We start from the raw sequence: 12,774 nt of genomic DNA, 5'->3' as shown, positions 1-12,774 counted from the left end.
TGGTGCGATCATGGCTTACTGAAGCTTCAACTTCCCAGGCTCAAGTAATACTCTCACCTCAGACTCCTGAGGAGCTGGGACTGCAGGAGTGCACCACCATGCCCAGCTAATTTTTTTTTTTTTTTTGGTATTTTTATAGAGACAGGGTTTTACCATGTTGTCCAGGTTGGTCTCAAACTCCTGGGCTCAAGTGAACCTCTATCCTTGGCCTCCCAAGGTGCTGGGATTACAGGTGCGAGTCACTGTGCCCTGTCCCTGCCATGGGGTTAGGAACAACTCTTGGAAAAGAACTGTTTTCACTCCTGAGTCCTCATACTTAGATGTTTGTCTATAGAGGATGTCACAAGTAGAATTAGGTCTCAAAAAGCCATCTGAGCTAGCAGAATATGCATGTCAATTATCTTTCCTTTACTAGGCCCTATATATACTATTTCATTAAATGGACCTGCCCACTACTCTGAACTTTCTGAAGCAAGCTTGATCCTAATTGTTCCCCCCAAAAGAATTGAAATCATCACATTCAAGCTTTTGCCTCACCACTCTAATAAAACCATTGTTTTCAAGGTTACTCAATCTTACTGTTGGCTAAATCCAGGTAATTCTTCTTTGTCCTTATTTTAGTTGGTTTCCTGGCAACATCCAACATCATTGCAAATTTCCTCCTCGAAATGCTCTCTTCTCTTGACTTCCTTGACATGATGCTCATCTGTTATTTAAAAAGTGTGCCTACGTTTGCATTTATCTGATATACCTTTGGCTATATTTTTATTTTTCAACCTTTCTGAACTGCTTTATTTAAGGGATGTTTCTTATCTACAGCATAGGGTTGGATATTCCATTATAAACCAATTTGAACTTCTTTTTCCAATAATAGAGATAGAATTTAACTCCTTTGCATCTATCATAATAACAGATATGTTTGTTTTTAGCTCTGGAAGGAAGGATTGGACTCTTTACAAGGGGCTTCTGATTCGGTATCCTTTAGCTGGCAGGTGAGTCATTTGGGATGTCTTTGCTAGTTTCAAAAAACTCTATACCAATGGCTTAAACATAAAGGGTATTCATTATCTTGCCACAATAAAGACGTCCAGAAGTATTTCATATTTTGTCTTGTTATACACACATGCATGCACATACACATGTATACATATACATATATATACACACTTATACATGAAAGAGAAACATTTATTTCTCTATATTTTTCATGGTGTCTTTTTGTTTTTTAACAATGTTTAGGAAAATGTATATTTTTGTTTTATAGGTTACCTTTGTTTAATTTTACATGCTACTTTTAGACTTTAATTCTTTAGATATTATCTTTTAGTTCTTTCATATGTGACTCACCACATACACAGAATTTTGAAAACCCTGTGATCATCTCAATAGATGCTGAAAGAGCATTTAGTAAAATCTAGCATTGCTTCATGATAAAAACCCTCAAAAAACTAGACTTAGAAGGAACTTACCTCAAAATAATAAAAGTTACATATGGCAAACCCATAGCTAACATCATAGTGAATGTGGAAAGTTTAAAAGCATTCCCCCTTGGAACTGGGACAATACAAGGATGCCCACTTTCACCACTACTATTCAAACATAGTACTGAAAGTCCTAGCTGCGGCAAGCGGTCAAGAGAAAGAAAGAAAAGTCATCCAATCAGAAAAAAAAAAATAAGTTGAATTATTTCTGTTTGTTGATGATATGATCTTATGCCTAGAAAACCCTAAGGACTCCTTGAAGAGACTCCTAGATTTGATAAATGACTTCAGTAAAGTTCAGAATACATAATCAATGTGCAAAAATTAGTAGCATTTCTATACCAATAATGATTAAGCTGGAAACCAAATCAAGAACTCAATCCCATTTACAATAGCTACCAAAATAAAATAAAATACCTAGGAATAGATTTCACCAAGGAGTTAAAAGATCTCTACAAAAATAACTACAAAACACTGATGAAAGAAATTAGAGATAACATAAACAAATGGAAAAGCATCCTGTGCTCATGAATTGGAAGAACCAGTATCATTAAAATAACCAAACTGCCCAAAGCAACCTACAGATTAAATGAAATTCCTGTCAAATTACCAGTATCATTCTTCAGAGAATTAGAGAAAGCAATGCTAACATTCATACGAAACCAAAAAAGAGTCTGAATAGCCAAAGCAATACTAAACAAAAAAGAATAAATCTAGAGGTATCACATTACCTGACTTCAAATTATACTGTGGCTATAGTAACCAAAACAGCATGATATGGGCATAAAAACAGACACACAGATCAATGGAACAGGACAGAGAACCCAGAAGTAAAACCACATACCTCTACAACCAATAATCTTTGACAAAGCTGACAAAAACATACACTAGGGAAGTATACTCTATTAAACAAGTGGTACTGGGAAAACTGAATAGTCATATGCAGAAGAATGGAATTGGACCCATATCTCTCAGCATATACAAAAGTTAAGGCAAAATTGGTTAGACTTAAGTGTAAGACCTGAAACTACAAAAATCCTAGAAGAAAACCTAGGCAAAACTATCCTAGACTATCCTAGGCAAAGAATTTATGACTAAGTCCTCAAAAATAAATGCAACAAAAACAATAGGCAAATGGGATTTAATCAAACTAAAAAGCTTTTGCACATCAAAAGAAATAATCAACAGAGTAAACAAACAACCTACAGAATAGGAGAAAATATGCGCAAACACTGCATCTGGCAAAGGGCTAATATTCAGAATCTACAAGGAACTGAAACAAATCAACAGGAAAAAAAAACAAAAAAAAAACAAAAATAACCCTATTAAAAAGGAAGCAATGGACATGAACAGACATTTTTCAAAGGAAGACATACAAATCACCAAAAAACATATGAAAAAATGCTCAATATCACTAATAATCAGAAAAATACAAATTAAAACCATAATGAGATACCATCTTACACCAGCCAGAATGAATATTGTTAAAAAGTAAAAAACCAACAGATATTGGGAAGGATGCAGAGAAAAGAAATACTTATACATTGTTAGTAGAAATGTAAATTAGTACAACTTTGCAGAAAACAGTATGAAGATTTCTCAAGGATTTAAAAAAAGAACTACCCTTTGATATAGCAATCCCACCACTGGGTATCTACCCCTCGCCCCAAAAGAAATCAAGTATCAAAAAGACACCTACACTTGCATGTTTATCTAATGCTATTTACATTAGCAAAGTCATGCAGTCAACCTAAGTGTCCATCAACTGATGGGCAGATAAAGAAAATGTGGTATATATGTATACTACGGAATCCTACTCAGTCATAAAAGATAATGAAATAATGTCTTTTATGGCAACATAGACGGAACTGGAATCCATTATTCTAATTGAAATGACTTGAAACAGAAAGTCAAAAACCACATAGTCTCACTTATAAGTGGGAGCTAAACAATGGGTATACCTGGACATACAGAGAAGAATAATAGACATGGAGATTCTAATAGGTGGGAAGGTGGGAGATAGGTGAGGGATGAAATAATTCCTATTGGGTACAATATATCCGATTTGGGTGATGGATACATTAATAGCCCCAGACTTCACCACTATGAAATATATCCATGTAACATAACTGCACGTGGACCCCTAAATACATAAAAATAAGAAAAGGAAATGATAACATTGGCATATTTCCCCTTCCTTGCTTTTTTCCTCTGGCCCTCCACTGCTCAATTTTGATCAACATAATATATTTTTAGTTTTAGCTTTGTTCATCTTATACTGTATTGTGTTGCATTGTATTGTATTGTATTGTATTGTATTGTATTGTATTGTATTGTATTGTATTGTATTGTATTGTACTGTACTGTATTGTATTGTATTGATTTATTTTTTGAGAGGGAGTCTTGCTTTGTTGCCCAGGCTGGAGTGCAGTGGTGTGATCTCAGCTCACCACAACCTCCACCTCCCGAGATCAAGCAGTTCTCCTACCTCAGCCTCCTGAGTAGCTGGGATTACAGGCACATGCCACTGCACCCGGCTAATCCTTATACTTTAAATACTTGTTTTGTCAGTATATCCTTTGACTCAGATATATTACACAAGGCCATAAGTGAATTTACTCTACTTTCCACCTTCTTTCCCTCTTCCTCTTCCAGTTTTGGATAGGTATGTAATTAAAATTTTTCACAGCATATAGTATGCCATCCAAATCCCCACCCTTGCTTTAGGATTAGTTCTACAATTAAATACATTCCATGCTCGCCACCATTCTTTTTACTTTGGGTTAAGGAATTTGTCAGAAACTATACAAAATTAGGTAACAGAGTCAGGATTTAAACCAAAGTTTGACACAACATTCCATGCTTTTTCCGCTACATTATGCTTCTTCCAAAAGTCTACATACACACACATACACATATACGCTTAAACTACACTGAAAGCAAAAGAGATCAAGACAGTACACAGAAAAAGTAAGCAAAATATAAGAAATTAAGTATTAAAAGGAAGCAATAAAAATGGAAATAAATGGATAAACACATAAAAGAGACTGAAGTCACTTCATTAGCACCCCAAAATAAACACTGTTTTAAAATTTTTCATGTGGGCACAAAAGGTTGTTTTTTTAATTGATAAGATTGGCAGGCCAATATTGAAAGAAAAGAAAAGGAAACAAGAGACCAATAAGTCTATAGAGGGTTAATCATTTCTTCAAAAAGGCATTAAAACAGGAGGCTAAGTTAAAAATCATTAGGGATTATTTGCATCTCTGGAACTAAGGCAGCCATAGACTCCAGCAGAATATGTAACTCATTTGATGTCCCAAGGGATGGATTCATTGCAAGAGTTTTCTGATTTGGTTCTCTATGGCTAGTGTGTAAATCATTTGGGTTGTCTTCAACTGTCAGTTACAGAAGACCAGCCCTAAATAGCTTAAACATAACAGTGAAGTCCATAGGGCAGACTTTCACAGGCGAAGATAGGGTGGTACTTTCAAGATTGCTTATTTCAGTGGCCTAATGGTGACATCAGAGTCCAGGTCTTTTCATTCTTTTCCACTGCAGCTATCCTCAGCACACAAATCTTTTCCAAGGATGGTCCCCACAGGGATACCAGATGATTACAGCAGCTCATGCTCATGATCATGTAAGCACAATAAAAGCCAGAAAGGACCATCCCTTCTTTGTGGACATTTTAAAGAAAGTGCAATCCTTTCCCAGCAGCCTGTTTTGCACACTGGCCCACAAGTATCATGGCTGGAATTGTGTCACATGCTTTTTGCCACACCAATCATTACATTGGTAGGAGGACTGCAATTACCGTAATTGGTCTAAAGTAATCTCAATTCATCCTTCCCCATGGGGCTAGAAATGGACACAGACTTGCCTGAAGCTCAGAGCCACCCAAATTCAAGGCAATGAAAAATGAGATTATCAACCAACAACATTTGTCATAGGTAGAAATAGAACAGAAAGACCTTCCTTTTACCCTCTACCTCTCACTTTTGAACATTCTTAAATACTATGGAGGATGAGAAGACACATCAGTCCATATTCTTTACATGCATCTTCTAAGAGTTGATTGTTATTGGGCATATGTTGCTACCAGCAGGGGTATACCTTTTCCCATATAATGAATGGCACAATAGGTTTCTCTTCCAGAATGGCCATCAGGTAGTATTTATTTATGACTAATGTTAGCTTCTCAAGGCCTTTATGAGTCAATTAAGAGACCAGCCTGAATGTCTCCATGAGCTAAATGGATGTTTACCCACATGCATGTACATAGTCATATTCATGAAAACACCTATGACTCCTATGAGAAAAATAAATATTAAACACAGGTTAAAAACAAGCATTTCAAATGGCTGAAAGAGGGTCTAAGATCATATGAAAAACACCACAGGTTTAAAATTACTACCCACCAGGAGGATCACTTGAGCCCAGGAGTTTGAGGTTACAATGTGCTAAGACTGTGCAAGTGCACTCTAGCCTGGGCAATAGAGCATGACCCTGTATCAAATTAAAAAAAAAAAAAATATTGCCTCGATTTTCATGAAGGAAGACATAAAAACCAAGATAAAGAGGTAAAGTGCCAATTTTAAGCAAGATTTATAGAATGTTTGTAATGTGCCAGATACTGTATTAAGTACCTTATGTGCATTACCTCATTCAAAATTCACAGTCAGATCAAAGGCAAATACTAGCATTATCTTCATTTTGCCAAAGAAAATACTGAGACTAAGAGGGTAAGAATATTGCTCAGGTTCCTCTGTAAGTGAGTGGTAGGGCCAAAAATTAAACCCAGTTGTGTCAGGCTCTAAAATTATGTTTTGACCTTTGACCTCTACCCTGAGAAGACAATGGGAACAATGGTCCTCCTGAAACGTTTCCTCTCTCTTTAGGGTCCCAAACTGTTCCTTTAGAGCTACATAGACCTTGTTTAGTAAGTCATCACTGCTGCTTGAAAGAATCAAGAAATATTTTGAGAACATTACATATGTCTCTGATATAGAGGCTCTCTATAAAGAACAAACTGTACTCCCCTTCCACTTTTTGGAAATATAAAATATTTTAGGTAGAATTTATGGAATGAAATGCCTTAATAGTACAAAATTGTATAACATTTTTATTTAAAAAATGTTTTTATATGTGTTCTGTGAAATAATCTCCCTCAAAGACAGCAGCTTCTTTTAAATTTCTGAAGAATTTCAGTTGGAGAAAAAAATTCACCTAGATTTTTTAAGTAGTAATACATAATCTTTTTTTCATTTCTAAGATTAAAAGGCATTTTCAACCAAGTAAATTTGCAACTTCATTGGCTTTAAACAACAAAACAAAAACTAAATTCCATCTTACTGAAATTGAGCAGAGCATTGTAAATGAATTAGCTCAATTATTTAGAAGGTGTGGGATGTCAGGTATATTTAGAACAAGGTAGGACCCAGGTTATGAGACTTTAGTGTTCTGCAACCCTACATTAAAATTGGAGTAATGAGCTACTAAATGTATCAGACTTGAGTTCAGCACAGTAAAAACGTTGCCAATATTTTACATGCTTAATACAAATCCCAAAGATAAAACTTTTTCTCATAAAACGTGATTTCCATCTATGTCTCTCTGAATGTTAGAGTCATAGGATAAACACATTATTTACCCTGTATGTGTGTGTGTGTATTCATTTACCTCAATGATGATCTGATAATCATGCCAGAAGCTAGTATTCAAGAGAAACTTTATTAGTCCTGAGAGTATAGAAAGATTTAAAAATGTATGTTTATTAAGTAAAATGTACGGTGAACTTATTTGGAACTATATTTAATGAAATACACAATTGTTACTGAGCTGCATGGCAATTAGCTGTAAGTCATACAGAATTTACAAAAGACTGTCATTTCATCAGCATTAATTTTACACAATCAATCTAATTTTTAAAAACTTTTCTATAATCACAAACTTTTCCCTGGATAAAAGCCATTTACATAATTCCGTCTCCTCTTCTCTCTGTCTCTCTCTACATTTTTTTCCTTATCTTCCTGCCCTTCACCAAGATAGAGGAACCCCAGTAAGGGGCCCTGCCCAAGGCCTCAGCATCCACCTCTCCTCCTTCCCACCTTGATCAGGGCATCAGCTGCTTGGAAGCTCCAGGCCCCCGGTTCTTCAGACCTTGAAGCCACATCTAGCATGTCCTTAGATATGCATCTCCTGCTTTATTTGGAGGAGTCTTTATGACATTCCCAATAATGTTGGGATGGGACAGAAAGGAGAAACCCAGGCATGTGGTGAAAGGGTGGTAACCCCAGGGAGAGAAAGGGCATATGCCAATGGTTCTGGAATTGTAGCATCAAACAGTTTGGGGTCAGAGGAGTGAGAAGGTGCAGGCATGGAGATAAAGAGTGGGGAAAAGAGGGGAGCAGAGCAGCCTGTGGGGCCCAGGACCTCTGTAGGAGACCTTAGTGGTGAACACATGCTCTCCAGGCACAACTTCTGGCAGGTTTAGCCTCAGCTCATCCTCCTCAGGGAAGCTGGAAGACAGATGGAGCTGGAGGACAGAGCTGCTTGGGCTTTCCCTGACAGCCCTCACCAGCAAAGCATACTTGCCTTCCTAGAAGAATTTGACAAATTTGGGCCTAATCTTAGCTCTGTCGTTTTTAGCAGTGTGACTTTAGGTAGTCACCAACCTGTCTGAGCCTCAGTCTCCCCATAGGTGAGGTGGGAATAATACTCTCTACACAGTTATTGTGAGGATTTAATGAAATGAAGCATCCAAACATTGCCTAAAACAGAGCAGGTTCTTGACAAAAGTGTTTTTCTTTTCTTCAGCCCTGAGGCATGAAGAAGGTTCTTCTTCTCATTTCCAGCTTTGCTCTATTTTCCCCACTGGTATTTATTTCATTTCACTTTTTAGAATCAGAATGTTAAAAATAAATACATAAGGGATTGGAGGTGAGTAAATTGGAGACTGAATAAGTGATGGCTTGGGTTTCTTCCGGCTGAGTTGAAGGAAGAGGAGTCATGCTGGGTGAGGGGGTGTCGCTACGGAAGGCAGAGGCATCCCAGCATCTTCAGGGCACAGGGGCATTTTCCATCCCTTGTGGAGCGGGAGCTGTGACTGTCCCTTGCAGGGCATCTAGGACCTCTGACTAGACACTGTCCTGGACCATAGGTCTAATGGGCATCCAAAGGTCCTGTGAAGGAGGAGGCTCGCCCCCGCCCATCCACCTCTAGGACTTTAGTCCCCATGACGTGGGACTAAAGAGGGTTTCTGACAGCTGGGGAGTTTGGGGGTCTGGTAGGATAATTGCTGCCTCCTATGCATTTAGCCCACGACTTGGGTTAAATCTACAGGCTCGCCTCTCAAGATAGACACTGGACTTAGCAGTATACACAACAGATCTCCCCTCAAAATCTATTTCTAGTTTTTGAGGAGAGCCAGGCTGACACTAAAAATGAAACTGGTTCTCTCACAGCATCTTGGACCTGTAGGATTGTTCCTGGCTCCTCTTTAAAGTGCCTGGTGGCTTTTCCTTCCCTATTCAATCTCTGTCTAACTATCTACATTAATATTTCAGAAACATTCAGTGGCCTGTGCATTGGTGGTACTTTATTCCCCAGGCTTGAAAAACTTTTTTCTTGCAATTGGAATGCTTTGTGCAGTCTAATAGTCTGTGTTAGGCTAAGAGTCGAATAACATTGCCCTTGTAATTATTTTGTCACAGCCATAAGACAATAAGTGAGGGCATGTCTGCTCTGCAAAAGGCCAATTCAATTGTGACATTAAACGGATGTTGTGATCCAAATGAAACACATATAATGGGTTACCAACCAAATTCAGTCATTTCCAGCCAGTCAGTATTCCCCCCTCATCTCTACCCACTAAATTATACTAACAAACAGGTTATTATTTAAGTAGAAAAATGCAATATTAAGAAGTTAGAAAACAGACTGCCTCCGCGTTTGCGCTAAGTTCTATGAAATACCTGAGCATTTCTCAAATCCAGACGATTTTATGTTCACGCCTGATTCTTTAGTGATAGCTTCAGGGCCATTTTAATAAGAAGATTCCACGTCAAACAAAGATATTAGGCTTTGGGGCAAAGCCTCATTAAAAAAATACAAGAAAAACATTTCTAGAAAGAGTTTTTCAAAGGCTGTCAGAAACCCCAGCTGAGTTGCAAAGGGCCTAGGCTACCTCCTGCCCCCCTCCCCAGTTCTCTGACAGCTGGTAACTTCCCTAGGGCCATTGAGGAGTTCAGATGACCTGACCATGCAGAAGTCCTGTGACAGAGGAGTAATATTAACTAAGTTAACTAAGTGGGAAGGGGGGCTTCACAGAAGGCCGTCCGGAGGCGCGTACAGGGGACCTGGAGGAAGAACTGAACTTGTCTTTTCTAGTTCAAAAAAGCCTTCCCGAACTCTTAGCAAACAAGCCAGTGATCGCCTCCTCGCCTTCGCCACTTTAGTTCAGCCTCTTTAGTCCCCATGGAGTGCCAGGATGAACTAGCCCCGCGCGCTCCAGCGGTCTCGGTCCGGGCCGCTGCTTCCCGGAAAGCCACTCCCTCTTTCTTTTCCCACCTGTGTTTCCATTTTCTTTGCCGAGTATGAAACCAGCCGGCCACCCACCCGCCCCGCTCCGTGGCGGAGGTGCCTCCACAGAGCCAAACTTTGTACCTTCTGGGATGGAGAGGGATCCCCCAATAATCAGACATTACCGGCGAGCCAGCCCCGGGGAGGGACGACTGGTGGAGCTGGCGCCAGGCTGTTCCCGCCGCGCAGCCCATGGCCCTGGGGCGCGCCCACGCCCGAGCCCGGCCCCCCTCGCGGCGGCCCGCGGGACTTCACCTGGGTGCTCGCGTCCTCCCCGCGCGGCGGGCGGCCCGGGCGGCCTTCCTCTCTGCGGGACTGCAGGTCTATCGGATAAGCGCGCGTGGCCAAAAACAGCTCGCAGCGGGTCCCGGCTGCGGGAAGGTGGGGGAGGAGTGGGAGGGTCTCTGGGACCAGTCCGGAGCCAGCCCTACCTCTATTTCCAAAGCGGGAGTCAAGACACAGGAACAGCCAAACGCCCGAACCAGCGGGGCTACCTTTGTCACTTCATCCAATCCGAGCATCGGGTGCATCATGCTCTTTTCTAGGAGGGTAGGGTGCCTTCGCGAATAAAATCTGAAAGCATCTCTGCTCTCGCGGAGCTTGTTTTTTTCTTATTTCAAGTGCTTATCTTGACTTCGGTAGTCTCTAAAGTTCCTGTGAACATTTGTAGGTGTTTTCAGCTAAGCAGTAATAGAAACCCCACCTTCTTTTTATATGAACAAATGTTTATTGATGTACCAAAGGTTTAAAGGAAGGGAAGGGGGAAAGGAGAGAGGAAAGAAGAAACCTATAATATCACCAAGGAACTTGCTTTGTTTTCACGAACTTTTAATCCACCCAGTACAACTGCTATCATGATCTTGAGCTTCGTGCTTGCACCCTGATCAAATCTGCTGTCCTTAGTGGCTACTTAACAAAGAAGGTGACAAGGACGAAGCTGGAGTTGGATCACTTCCCACCCAAGGGAGCCTCATACGATTTTGGAGACAGGCAGCCAGCCCCGCATTCCGTCCCAGCTTTATCATTTACTGTTAGGCATATGACCTTGGGCAGTTTCTTTAATATTTCTAATCCTCAGTTGCTCATTTGGTACTACCAGAATTGTAAAACTTCCCTCCCAGGGATGCTAAGAGGCTTCACTGGCTTGACATATGCAAAAGCCCTCAAATCAGGCCTGGCATGTAGTTAGTACTCAGTATGTGGTCCTATGATAATTATAGTCATTATAGCACCTTTCAGAATCATTCCTTCATCTATAGTGTGAGCAGTCAGAGTGGCATGGCAAAATGTCCTGTATTTCACATTAAGTTAGGAAAATGAGAAAAACTTGAAAGGTTAGTGACATTGGTTAAAATTTCAAAATTCAACAGATCAGAATTTTTAAAGCAAGTGTAGAGTTAATGATTATACATTTCAGAACTGGAAGTCGCCTTAGAGTTAGTGTTTGTGCAAAAAGACATCATCTCTAAAATATCTCAGAAAAACCAAGGAGATATGAGTATGGGAGATTTCAAAGTGGGAGATTTCAAAACATCTCTTAGGAAAGAAAAACAAGAAGAAACACCTGACCCATTTATTAGTCTGATTATCTAAACCCCTTCTACAATACCCTTGTGAAAAAGCCTTTTCAAGTTCTCTGATAATATAAAAATTCAGTCCACTATGAGTTTATACACCTCATGTTTTTTCCAAGTTAAAATCTTGAAGTATATTTTCCTGTTCAACTTTTCTATCCCTGAGCAAATGTTAAGTCATTTCAAAAAAAACTCAGAGTGGCTTGTCTTGAAGTTCTCACTTGTAGGCAATCTATTTAAAAAAAAGACAGGGATATTGGCAATGCCAGTTTTTGCTACTTCAATTCTTTGTTCCAGTGATTGATAATGATGAGGATGATGATGTTGACAAATTCTATCTAATTGTGTACTCTCAATGAAGGATGAATAAATATCATTTTGTTGTTGTTGCCAAATTGAAAAGTGAAGAATACATTTTTTTTCCTAGCCCAATATATTGTATTGTGTTTTATAGGGCATTGGTGGCTAGAAAGCCTTTGCTAGAGATTGCTATTTAGGAAAACATTAGCGTATGAGGCTTAATTGCATCCTTGCTTACGTTTGACAATTTCCATTGATGTCAGTGGAGGATATGTGGCCTCATCGTACATTTTGGTGCCACTTTTTATGTATACTTTAAAAAGTATCATTACATTCTTTATTTTTATAATAATTGGAAGGTACACAAGATGGGTGTTATCCCATTTTACTAATAAAGAAACTGAGGTTAAAAGTTACAGTAAACCATAGACAGTGAAACAGAAGCTGAACCAGAAATAGAATCCCACCCAATTCTCACCCCAGACCTTGAGCTTTCTGATGAGATCACATTCTTTAGATAACGGTAGGAGAGCCAGAATGCCCAGTTAAAATCCCACCCCTGTAAAGTCCCTGCCTTTTTTTCTCAGCTGGAAACTGGGAAGTTTTTCAGACAAAGCACTTCAGTTTACTGGCAATTTATGTGTTGGGAGGTGGCTTTGTGGGCAGAGCTCCTGCTGACCTGGTTTTGTCCTACTATGGCTACAGACTTCTGACTATGCTTATCAGAAAAACTTTCATTTGGTTTAAGGATTTTTGGTGAGTCTCATTAATTATGGTTTTATATATATAAAAAAAAGAGATTGGTGCAATGACTGACCCCACATGCTGATGAGAAT

At 39.3% G+C, this 12,774-nt stretch overlaps 1 protein-coding gene across 1 annotated transcript in view; it reads right to left on the bottom strand.

The window, feature by feature from the left end:
• The window catches only part of MCHR2 (melanin concentrating hormone receptor 2), a 72,282-nt gene extending 61,651 nt beyond the window's left edge, over positions 1 to 10,631 (bottom strand). Inside the window, exon 1 of the mRNA XM_030929340.1 lies at positions 10,559 to 10,631. The gene's annotated coding sequence lies outside the window, so the exon portion shown is untranslated. The remainder of the gene's footprint in view (positions 1 to 10,558) is intronic.
• Between the last annotated feature and the right edge of the window lie 2,143 nt (positions 10,632 to 12,774).

Source organism: Rhinopithecus roxellana, chromosome 4 (genome assembly GCF_007565055.1).
Source record: "Rhinopithecus roxellana isolate Shanxi Qingling chromosome 4, ASM756505v1, whole genome shotgun sequence".
Classification (NCBI taxonomy): Eukaryota; Metazoa; Chordata; class Mammalia; order Primates; family Cercopithecidae; genus Rhinopithecus; species Rhinopithecus roxellana.
Note: the sequence above shows the minus strand (reverse complement) of the source record. Positions and strands in the feature narration are given on the sequence as shown.